Here is an 11,174-nt window from a genome sequence, read left to right on the forward strand (position 1 = left end):
TGTTCATCTCCAGGGGGTGCCATTCCCCTTAGATTCCATGGGTGCTGTAGTGAGTACTGCACTGGAGTGGGGGCAGGTAAGGTATCCAGCAGCAAAGTTCAGAGGCTGTGCAACCTGCCCAAAGGATCCTGGGGTGTGCTGGGGAGAACCAAAGTTTTGTTCACAATCTTTCATTCTCATACTTTTCTTTGGGGGGCTGTCATCATGCTCTCCCACTTATAGACAGGCTTACTCTTTCCTATTAGGGATGGGGAGGTATGACTGCAGACCGCTTTTCCCAACTTTGTGAACTAAAGAACAGAGGTGACTTTTCTCCTCTCCCCACAGCCTCCTTCAGTGTATAAAAACCCAACAGAAGACTCTGATTGGGTTGGGTAAGTCATGTGCTCATCTCTTGGACCAATCAATATGGCCTGGAAATTGGGTATCTATGATGGGCTGGGCTGAGATCACATGTACCCTATTGTTGCCAAAGGAACAGGATAAAATGATTAGTGATTTTGGAGCCTGGCAAGTGGCATAACCTCAGAGCCCAAAAGGCTAGTCTTCAGTCGGTTCCAGGAGCCCTGGAAATTCTTTCCTTTTCGTGACGCTTGCTTTCCATATCCACGGTGGCCCTGGTTGGTAGCCACCCTCTCAAGGCAGACTCCCTTCCAGGCAGGCGCTTTCAACATGCGCATGGGCACTGGTCCAGGGCAGGCTAGGGACAGGTCCCGTTCTCCTGCTCAGAGGCACTCAGTAAATATTTGCAGTGAGTCAGTGTGTTGACAGGTTAGGCCTCAGGGCTTGTCTGCCCCTCCCTGGTGATTGTCTCCTGCCTGGCCCTTGACTGCTCCCCTCTCCCTGTGATGGGTGTGATCTGGGCATGGTCTCCTGCCCAGGGTCTCCTGCCCATCTCTTTCTTCCCAGCCTCGGGCAGGGGTCCTTAGCTCTGCACCAGGGGCTCCCCCTCTTAGCCTCTTAACCTGGCCTTATAATTCTATCCATTTTACAGACGAGAAAATTAAGGCTCAGAAAGATTAAATGACAGGTTCAAAGTTTCCAGCATTGTAAGTGGCAGAGCCGGCATTCAAACCAATATCTGATTTTAAATCTCAGACTTACCAGATTCCTCTGCCCACCATAGATTCTGGTTTCAAATATATACACCCAGAAGCCCATCCTGGCCTAGTAACTGAAATAGCAGGAGCTGAAGGAGCCGCACAATTTGAAGTGAGTTTCATGGAAAATTCTGTGGTCCAGCCTTGGCAGGAAGTTGCCAAAATAGTCAGGTGTGGACCACAGGTGGAACCTCCTTGCATCTGGCATCTGGGCCCAGCTAAGGTCTAGAGGTCCCTGAATATAGACCCTCTCCAGAAGGCAGTCAGTCCAGGGGAGTCCAGGCAGAAGGTGGGAGGAGCTGCCACACATGCCCCACGGCACTTATAGGTTCAGCAGGCAGGACCCACATGACCCCAGCTTGGCATCTTCCAAGACACAGCCACTGACAGTATCTATGGCCAGGCTGAGTTTAGACATGGGGTCCAAAATACTGCTACTCACTTTGCCACCGACCCCAGCAGCCTGCACCCTCCTCACCAACATTCACATAGTACCTGTGTTGTCCTCAGCCTTGTTCAGAGGGTACACCGCTCCCGTTGCAGAACCTCTCCTGTCTGGCCCTCAAGGCCAACCTTGCCCTCCCTTTATGGTGAATGGGGTATGGGCATGGAGTCTCCTGCTGTCTCCTCTCCTCTTCCCTCCCAGATTTGAAAAGAAGTCCTTGGACTCTCACCAGGAGCTCCTCCTCCTGATGTGTCCAGCCTTAGGGTCTTCTGCTGTCCCTTTCTGAGAATCTGTGCTTGCTGGAAACCCAGGACAGCTCCAAGGAGAGGAAGGACTGAAGGAAGGGGCAGTGTGGTTTGGAGAAAGATCCCAGATTCAGGAATACGACTGAAATGGGTTTGAACCCTTACTTGGCCACTCACTCACTGTGATAGGCAGACTGATGCTCCTATCCCCCCAAATACCTACCTCCTTATCCACCAAACCTGTGAATATGTTACCTCAAATGACAAAAGGGATTCTGCATCTGTGATCAAAGGAAGGATCCTGAAATGGGGAAGTTGTCCTGGGTGACCTGGGTAAGCTTGGGCCATAACGAGGGAGGCGGGAGAGTCAGAGAAGGAGCTGTGGTGATGAAGGCAGAATGGGGGTGATGCAGGCCTGGAGCCCAGGGTAGAGGCAGCCCCAAGAAGCTGGCAAGGGCAAAGGACGTTTTTTCCCCTAAGGCCCCCAGAGGGAGAGCAAGCCTGTGCCCCATTTCAGACTCTGACCCCCGAGTGGAACAGAATGCATTGATGTTGTCTGAAGCCTCTGCATTTGTGGTAATTTGTGACTGCAGCCATGGGGCGCGAATCCACAAGTGCTATGACTTCAAGCAAATTCCTCAACCAGGGAGCCCACATTCCCTCACCTGTGAAATAGGAATAATAATGCACGGCCAGGTGCCAGGGCTCATGCCTATAATCCCAGCATTTTTGGGAGGCTGAAGTGAGAGGATTGCTCGATCCTAGGAGTTTGTGATCAGCCTGGGCAATATAGTGAGATCCCATCTTGACAAAAAATTTTAAAATTAGCCAGGCATGGTAGCACACTCCTATAGTCCCAGCTACTTGGGAGGCTGAGGTGGGAGGATCAATTGAGCCTTTGAGGTCAAGACTGCAGTGAGCACCACTGCACTTCTGCCTGGCCTACAGAGTGAGACCATGTCTCAAAAATAACAGCAACAACAATAACAATAACAATAATAATGCCTACCTTGAAGTGTTGTATTAAAAAGTATATATTGGGGCTGGGTGCGATGGCTCATGCCTGTAATCTTAGCACTTTGGGAGGCCGAGGCAGGCAGATCACTTGAGGTCAGGAGTTTGAAACCAGCCTACTTGACATGGTAAAACCTCGTCTTTACTATAAATACAAAAAAAAAAAAAATTAGCCTGGCATGGTGGCGGGCACCTGTAATGCCAGCTACTCAGGAGGCTGAGGCAGGAGAATCGCTTGAACTCTGGAAGGGGAGGTTGCAGTGAGCCGAGATTGTGTCACTGCACTCTAGCCTGGGTGACAGAGTAAGACTCTGTCTCAAAAAACAAAAAACAAAACAAAACAAAAAACCATATTAAACGCCTGGCTCATGACAAAACTTAATACATGATACTGTTATGAAAAGGAGGAAGAGAGAGGTGAGGAGAAGCAGAAAGAGGAAGAGGGAAGAGAGAAATTGGGTGGTGAAGCTACAGCTAGCCCCATGTTCTGGGCAGCCCCAGGCAATGCGGGGCCCATGGAAACCTGCCCATCTCTTCAGCTGGCTTTCATTCATTTTGACTTCAGGACACTCTTATCTCCCTTAGAAGGGTCAGGGCCAACCTCTACTAATAGACCCCTGTGAAAGCTTTCCCTACTGAATGACGAACAGCAGTAAAATCAGGTACAAGAGCCTGCCCCGGTATACGCCTCTGGCACTCCTGTGGCTCCATGCCACCAATGCACAGCGGCAGATTTGTGTTTCTGCCTTTCAACTTTCCAGGCTTGACCAATAGTAGCCTATGCAGAAATGTGCAAGTCACAAGCGGAATCCTTCTTTTGTGAAGGAATTGAGCTGGTAACCTGAGAGAGCTGGAGTGTGTGTGTGTGAGAGAGATTACCAATTGCCTCCAGTTTCTCCACATTCTCAACATTTTAACGTTCCAGTGAGTGTAAAGTGATATCTCATTGTGGTTTTAGTTTGCATTTTCCTGAAAACTAATAATGGTGGGCACTTTTTCATGTACTTTATAGTTACTTGTATATCTTCAAATGTCGATTCAAGGCTTTTTGCCTATTCAGATAAGTTGGATTGTTCATCTTTTTATTGCTGATATAAATTCATTGTTGGTGGATGTGTAAAATGATGCAACTTATTTGGAGAATTGTTTTTGGCAATTAAAAAAATTACACATCCATCCATGCTATGACTTGCAATTCCATCCACAGTAAATAAAAAGCATATGTCTGCACAAAGGCTTATTCATAAATATTCATAGAAGCTTTACTTGTATTAGACAAAAAGTGGAAATGATCCAAATGTCAGTCAGTTGGTGCACAGATAAACAAACTGGAATACAGCTATGCAATGGAATACAACCCGGCAATAAAAAGAAATTAACTATTGATACGTGCCACAACATGACTGAATCTCAAAAACATTATGATCCCTGAAAGAAGGCAAACACAAAATAGTATGTACTGTATAATTCCACATATGTAAGTTCCACAACAGGGGAAGCTAATTTATTTTATTTTATTTATTTTTATTTTTATTTTTTTCCCGGAGTCTCACTCAGTCCCCCAGGCTGGAGTGCAGTGGCCGGATCTCAGCTCACTGCAAGCTCCGCCTCCCGGGTTCACACCATTCTCCTGCCTCAGCCTCCCGAGTAGCTGGGACTACAGGCGCCCGCCACCTCGCCCGGCTAATTTTTTGTATTTTTGGTAGAGACGGGGTTTCATCGTGTTAGCCAGGATGGTCTCGATCTCCTGACCTCATGATCCACCTGCCTCGGCCTCCCACAGTGCTGGGATTACAGGCGTGAGCCACCGCGCCTGGCCAACAGGGGAAGCTAATTTAGTGACAGAGACAGATTGGTTGTTGCTTTCAGGGTAGGGCATGGGGAGAGTAGGAGGGAACCTTCTGGGGTGGTGGAAATACTCTAAATATTATTTAGAGTGGGGATTACACTGGAGTATATACTTGTCGAAAATCATCAAATTAAGATCTGTGCATTTAATTGTATGTAAATGTTATCTTGTTAAAAACAAAACTGAATTATGCCACAAATTTGAAGTGCTACCACCAGGTGGCACTGATGCATAATTTCCAAGAGTTCAACTGTAAAATATATGCAGTGATTAAGACTCGTAAATCATTCTATTTGCGAGTGTTCTCAAAAGCATGTGGCATTGTTTTGTGGGTATTTTTCATTTCAAAAAGTGGTATTGTGCTGGAGGCCTCTTTCTGTTCCTTTCTTCTTTTTTACCCCATTTAGCATCGTGGAGTTTTGGCGGTTTTTTTTTTTTTTTGGCTCTTATTTGTTTTTTGTAGAGACAGGGTCTCACCATCTTGCCCAGGCTAGTCCCATACTCCTGGGCTCAAGCAATCATTCTGCCTCAGCCTCCCAAAGTGTTGGGATTACAGGCTTGAGTCACTGCACTCGGACAGAACCGTGTTTTAAAGATTTCTTGACCTTGTGTATATCTAGTTCATTGCTTGTTACTGTGGTAGAATATTCTGTAGTGTGGTTATATCACATTTTACTTACATTTATTCCCCCAATGATGAGTGCCTCATTGCATCCAGCTCCTCAGCCATCACAAATAACTTGGTGATAAAATATCCTCTTATGGCCAGGCGCGGTGGCTCACGCCGGTAATCCCAGCACTTTGGGAGGCCGAGGTGGGCAGATCACCTGAGGTCGGGAGTTTGAGACCAGCCTGACCAACATGGAGAAACCCTGTCTCTACTAAAAATACAAATTAGCCAGGCATTGTGGCACATGCCTGTAATCCTAGCTACTCGGGAGGCTGAGGCAGGAGAATCGCTTGAACCTGGGAGGTGGAGGTTGCGGTGAGCAGAGATTGCACCACTGCACTTCAGCTTGGGCAACAAGAGCGAAACTTCGTCTCAAAAGATTAAAAAAAAAAAATTCCTCTTACATGTCTCTTTATGGAGTTGTGTGAGAATCTCTTTAATTATATAGCCAAGAGTGGGATCCTCCCCCTCCCTACTCATAATATTTATTTATTTGTATCACTTTATCCCCTTCTACTTAATACATTTCCTCCAGAACTGGTCATTATTTTGGGTGAAATAAGCCAGGCACAAAAAGACAAATGTAGCATGTTCTCATATATGTGGGAGCCAAAAAAATGTGATCACATTGAGGTAAAGAGAGGAAATAGGAGAACAGAGACTGAGAAGAATGAATGGAGGAGAGGGGGAAGGATGAAGAGAAGTGGGTTAAAGTGTACAAACAGTTAGATAGAAGGAATACATTCATTGCTTGATAGCAGAGTAGGGTGACGATAGTTAAACAAAAATGTACTGTACTTGGGTGATGGACAGCCTAAATACCTTGACTTGATCACTATGCATTATATATACATGTAACAAGATTTCACATGTATCCCATAAATTTTTACAAATAAAAAGATGCATCATAAAAAATAAATTTCCTTCAAAATCTTTGTGCTAAAAGTTATTAAATATATTTAAGCAATGTCCTTAATTTTTAAATTAAAGGGAATATTTGCCGTGAATCCTTTTACTTCTCTCTTTGCAAAGTAGCAAGTGTTGTTTGTGATGTGTTTTAAATTTACAAAATAGTATTGTTGACTAAGATTTGGATCTCCATATATATATATACACACACACACACACACACACACACACATACACACACATATATTTTTACATTCTCAAAGGAGGTGATCAAATTGTTAATCTGGATTTTTTTATACTGAATAAATTTCTCTCTATTTTTTTGTGGTATAGCAGCTGAATTTGTGCACCATTGTAAGTTGTAAATTAAAGCTGGTATTTAAAAACAACTTTTAAGGCAAAGTTTCTCAATGGTGGCACTACTGACATTTGGGACCTAATAATTATTTGTTATAAGGGGCTGCCCTGTGCATTGTGGCATATTTAGCAAAATCTCTGGCTACTACCCACTAGATGCCAGTAGCACCTCTTCTCAGTTGTGACAACCAAAAATGTCTCCAGACCTTGTCAAATGTCCAATGGGAAACAAAATTCACTCCAGTTGAGAATGAGTGTTTTAAGGTAAGTGAAGTCTGGGATTCATTTGGGGTCTTTTTCTAATGTTTCCTTTCTTTTAATCAGTTCATTTCAATCCTAATCTCGGCTATAGACTTGTATTACATGGCTGTTTAAAAAACATCCTCCCCTGCTTTCTAGCTGGAATAAAGCTCCTCCTGGAGACACTTTATCTCCAGATACTTTCTGGAGTCCTTCATCTTTTAGCGGACTGAGCATCAAGCAGTCTTCAATGTTCGCTTCTCTCTAGGTTTCCTGACCTCCCTCTCTTAGCCACTGCAGATGTCAGAGGAAGAAGAGGGAGTCAGAATTTCTCCTGTGCTCCCCTCCCAGAGGAACCCGGAAGAGCAGAGAGAGCCCCACAGCGGTGTGATAAGAACTCTGAAGAAGTGGGGCGCGGTGGCTCACACCTGTAATCCCAGCATTTTGGGAAGCTGAGGTAGGCAGATCACCAGAGGTTGAGAGTTTGAGACCAGCCTGGCTAACATGGTGAAACCCCATCTCTACTAAAAATACAAAAATTAGCTGGGCATGGTGGCGGGTGCCCGTAATCCCAGCTACTCGGGAGGCTGAGGCAGGAGAATGGTTTGAACCCGTGAGGTGGAGGTTGCAGTGAGCCGAGATCATGTCGCTGCACTCCAGCCTGGGTGAGAGAGTGAGACTCCACCTCAAAAACAAACAAATAACCACCCCCCCCAAAACAAAACAAAACAAAACAAAACAAAGCAAAACTCCAAATCTCAAAAACAAACAAACAAACCCCCCCAAAACAAAACAAAACAAAACTCCAAAGTGTGATGAGTCGGTCTGTGAAGGAAACATCCTCCTCTTCTTTTCAGTTCTGACATCCGTCTCCCCTCATCAAGTGACTGTTAATCCTCTAGACCTTTGTAACTTAATTATCTAGAAGACTTGGGTGAACACTAGAGTGCTCACTGTGCCCCTCACCTTTGTTCCCCAGCGTACTAGCTCTGCAAGATACTTCTCAAGAGATACTCTCCATGGTCAAGGAAGTGAGGGAAATGCTGCTCACTGGATCTCTCTCTGGGACACTGGCACTGACCACTAGTCTATTAAAGGCTGTGAGAAGCTTTTCAGGAGTCTATTTTTCTTCCAGTATTTCTTGGATTAAGTGATTACAAAAACTTCCCACTCCCCCCATCACATTTAACAAATATCTAATAACACCCCTCTGAATTGGTGTCAGAATTGGTGTCCCAGGGAACACGGTTTAGGAAATGTCTTAATTTTTTTTTTTTTTTCCGAGATGGAGTTTCGCTCTTGTTGCCCAGGCTGGAGTGCAGTGGCATGATCTTGGCTCACTGCAACCTCCACCTCCTGGGTTTGAGTGATTCTCTTGCCTCAGCCTCCCAAGTAGCTGGCATTACAAGCATGCACCACTACACGCAGCTAATTTTTGTATTTTTAGTAGAGACGGGGTTTCTCTATGTCCGTTAGGCTGGTCTTGAACTCCTAACCTCAGGTGATCCACAAGCCTCGACCTCCCAAAGTGCTGGGATTACAGGTGTGAGCCACTGTGCCCAGCCGGAGATGTCTTAAATATTAACACCCTTACAGCCTGGCCAACGTGGTGAAACTCCGTCTCTACTAAAAATATAAAAAATTAGCCGGGCGTGGTGGTGCACGCCTGTAGTCCCAGCTACTCAGGAGACTGAGGCAGAAGAATCACTTGAACCCGGGAGGCAGAGGTTGCAGTGAGCTGACATTGTGCGACTGTACTCCAGCCTGGGTGACAGAGTGACACACTCTCTCTATATATATATACATATATAAACAACCTATACCTTTTACAAATCGCCTTCAAATGCCATTAATTTGTTCATTAATTTGCTCAAAAAAACTGCTGAGCATCTACCATGCTAGGGAGTAAGGCTACAAAGACTACGTGTCCCAGCAGCCTCCAGACTAGTTGGGGAGCAGGTGTGGGCAGACTGTGCTGGCACCTGGGACAACGGCTGAGCCAGGTGTTCAGGAAATGATGGATGAAGTGATTAATTCTGACAGCAGCACTCTGATAATCTTCCCAGAACAAGCAAGACCTCATCTGAACCTAGAATATAAGCCTGGGCCCCTTCCATCTTTGCGGTGTCAGGAGCTTGTTAGAAATGCAGAATGTCCTGACCTAGAACTACCAAATCAGAACTTATGCTGTGGCAAGTTCCCGGGTGATCCTTATGCGCATTCACGTTTGAGAGGCGCTGCCTTAAAATAGCACACTTTCTGACAAGAATGTAAACAGAACCAAAACATATTTCTGTGTGGTATCTTGGTCAAAGGCTGACCTAGTGGGCTCCATACTAGGCCAGGCAGAAGGAACAGGAAGATAAGGTATAGAAAGACCGGTAGCGGCAACAAGTGAAGCGTCTTCTCTCCTGTCCTGGCCCTCACCTAGCAATGACTGTGATTCAGCAGGTTAGGCTGCAGGTATGCAGTGTGCAGGGAGCAAGGACAGGCAATGAGGCTACCCCTGTGTTCCCTCCTGCCTAGATGTCTGCCATGACCGGCTCAGTGTAATGGGTGCGGCTCAGAGGAAGGGAGCGGGGGATGGCGAAGGATGCTTCCCATTATCCTCATCTAGAGACACCACCTCTGCTGTGGACCAGATGAGTGACCAGCCACGGGGCCTCGGAGCCCAGGGCTCTGTGTGGAGAATTCTTGGCCTCTTCTTCTTCCTCTTGATCTTCAACACTGGTCACAGGAGAAAGTGCAGGGAGGGTTCAGGGCAGCCTGACCCGTCAGGAAGCAGACACATTTAGGGCCAGTGTACCTGGAGGGTTCAGGGCAGCCTGACCATCAGGAAGCAGACACAACACCCTTGCCTGGGACTGGACCTGGGCCCAGACCTGGGACCTGCTGGCCTTGGTGAGACTGCGGGCAGGTTGGGCCTTGGGAAGGGGCCTTGGTGAGGACCTAGGAGAAGCCCCTTCTCACAGACTTGGGCCTGTGATGGGTAGAGAGTGGCTAGCCCAGGTGGGGGGTAACTAAGAGGGAAGGAAACTGAAAACCGCAACATCAATAACCATAGCACAACACTAAATATAAAGAGATCCCAACACCACCTGACAACAGTTGCCCTGCCCCTGCTTCTAGGAGACGGTCTGTGTGTGAAGCATCCCCCAGCAGGGGCCACCTGTGCGTGCCCTCCAGAGTCCAAGAGAAGGTGAGGTGAGCTCCCAATGCCCAGGATCACCAGGATGTAGACTTCTTGCTATTCTACCTAAATAAATAAATTAGGCAGGAATCTAGTTGACAGAGATGGGCTAGTAGAGATGGCATTTCACGTAGCAGGGAGGGCCCAAGGAAAGGCCCAAAGGCAGGACCACATTCATCCAGATAGGAAGAGAAACATTAACGTATGCGTCTCTCTCCTATCCTGATTGAGCTAGCCCTACTGTGTTTTCCAGTCTGAGGACACCAGTCACAACCTGTGCATATCATGGTGATAGAGTCACGTGGTTGCTCCTCAAGGACTGGGCTAGTTCGGACTCAACTTGTCTTCCATCAGCCCACTGCACAGTGGCCCAACCTGGCCTCAACTGGAAGAGTAAGTACTCCCCATACCTCTACAATAGTTGCTCAGGACAGTTCAGCTGGATCCGCTGAAGCAGTCCCACTCCTAGAGGCAGCCCTCATCAGAAGGATCTCTGCCTCCTGCTTTCTGAAGGGTTAACTCCAAGAGTCTAACCTGGCCAAGGCGTATCTGGAGGCAGATTGCTTGGCTGGGACTTGCCAGGGTTGGTCTCATTTGTTCCTGATAACGTGAGTATAACATAATGTGTGTGTTTTCTTAAAAAACAAAAGAAAGCTGGGTGTGGTGGCTCAGGCCTGTAATCCCAGCACTTTGGGAGGCCGAGGTGGACGGATCACTTGAGGCCAGGATTTTGAGACAAGCCTGACCAATGTGGTGAAACCCTGTCTCTACTAAAAATACAAAAATTAGCTGGGCGTGGTGGTATGCACCTGTAATACCAGCTACTCAGGAGACTGAGGCAGGAGAATCGCTTGAACCTAGGAGGGGGAGGTTGCAGAGAGCTGAGATCTCACCACTGCACTCCAGCCTGGGTGACAGCGCGAGACCCTGTCTCAAAAAGAAAAAAAAAATAAAGCAAAAACAAAAAACAAAATAAGCAGGATGGTGTTCCATATAAGTCTGAAAGTCTGAATCTGCTAAGGAGTGTGTAACAACTGACCTGCCAAAAAAGAAAAAAAAATCAGAAAGGAAAAAGAGGCTGGGCACGGTGGCTCACACCTGTAATCACTTTGGGAGGCTGAAGTGTGCAGATCACTTGAGCCCAAGAGTTTGCCA

This window comes from Macaca fascicularis, chromosome 15 (assembly GCF_037993035.2).
Source record: "Macaca fascicularis isolate 582-1 chromosome 15, T2T-MFA8v1.1".
NCBI lineage: Eukaryota > Metazoa > Chordata > Mammalia > Primates > Cercopithecidae > Macaca > Macaca fascicularis.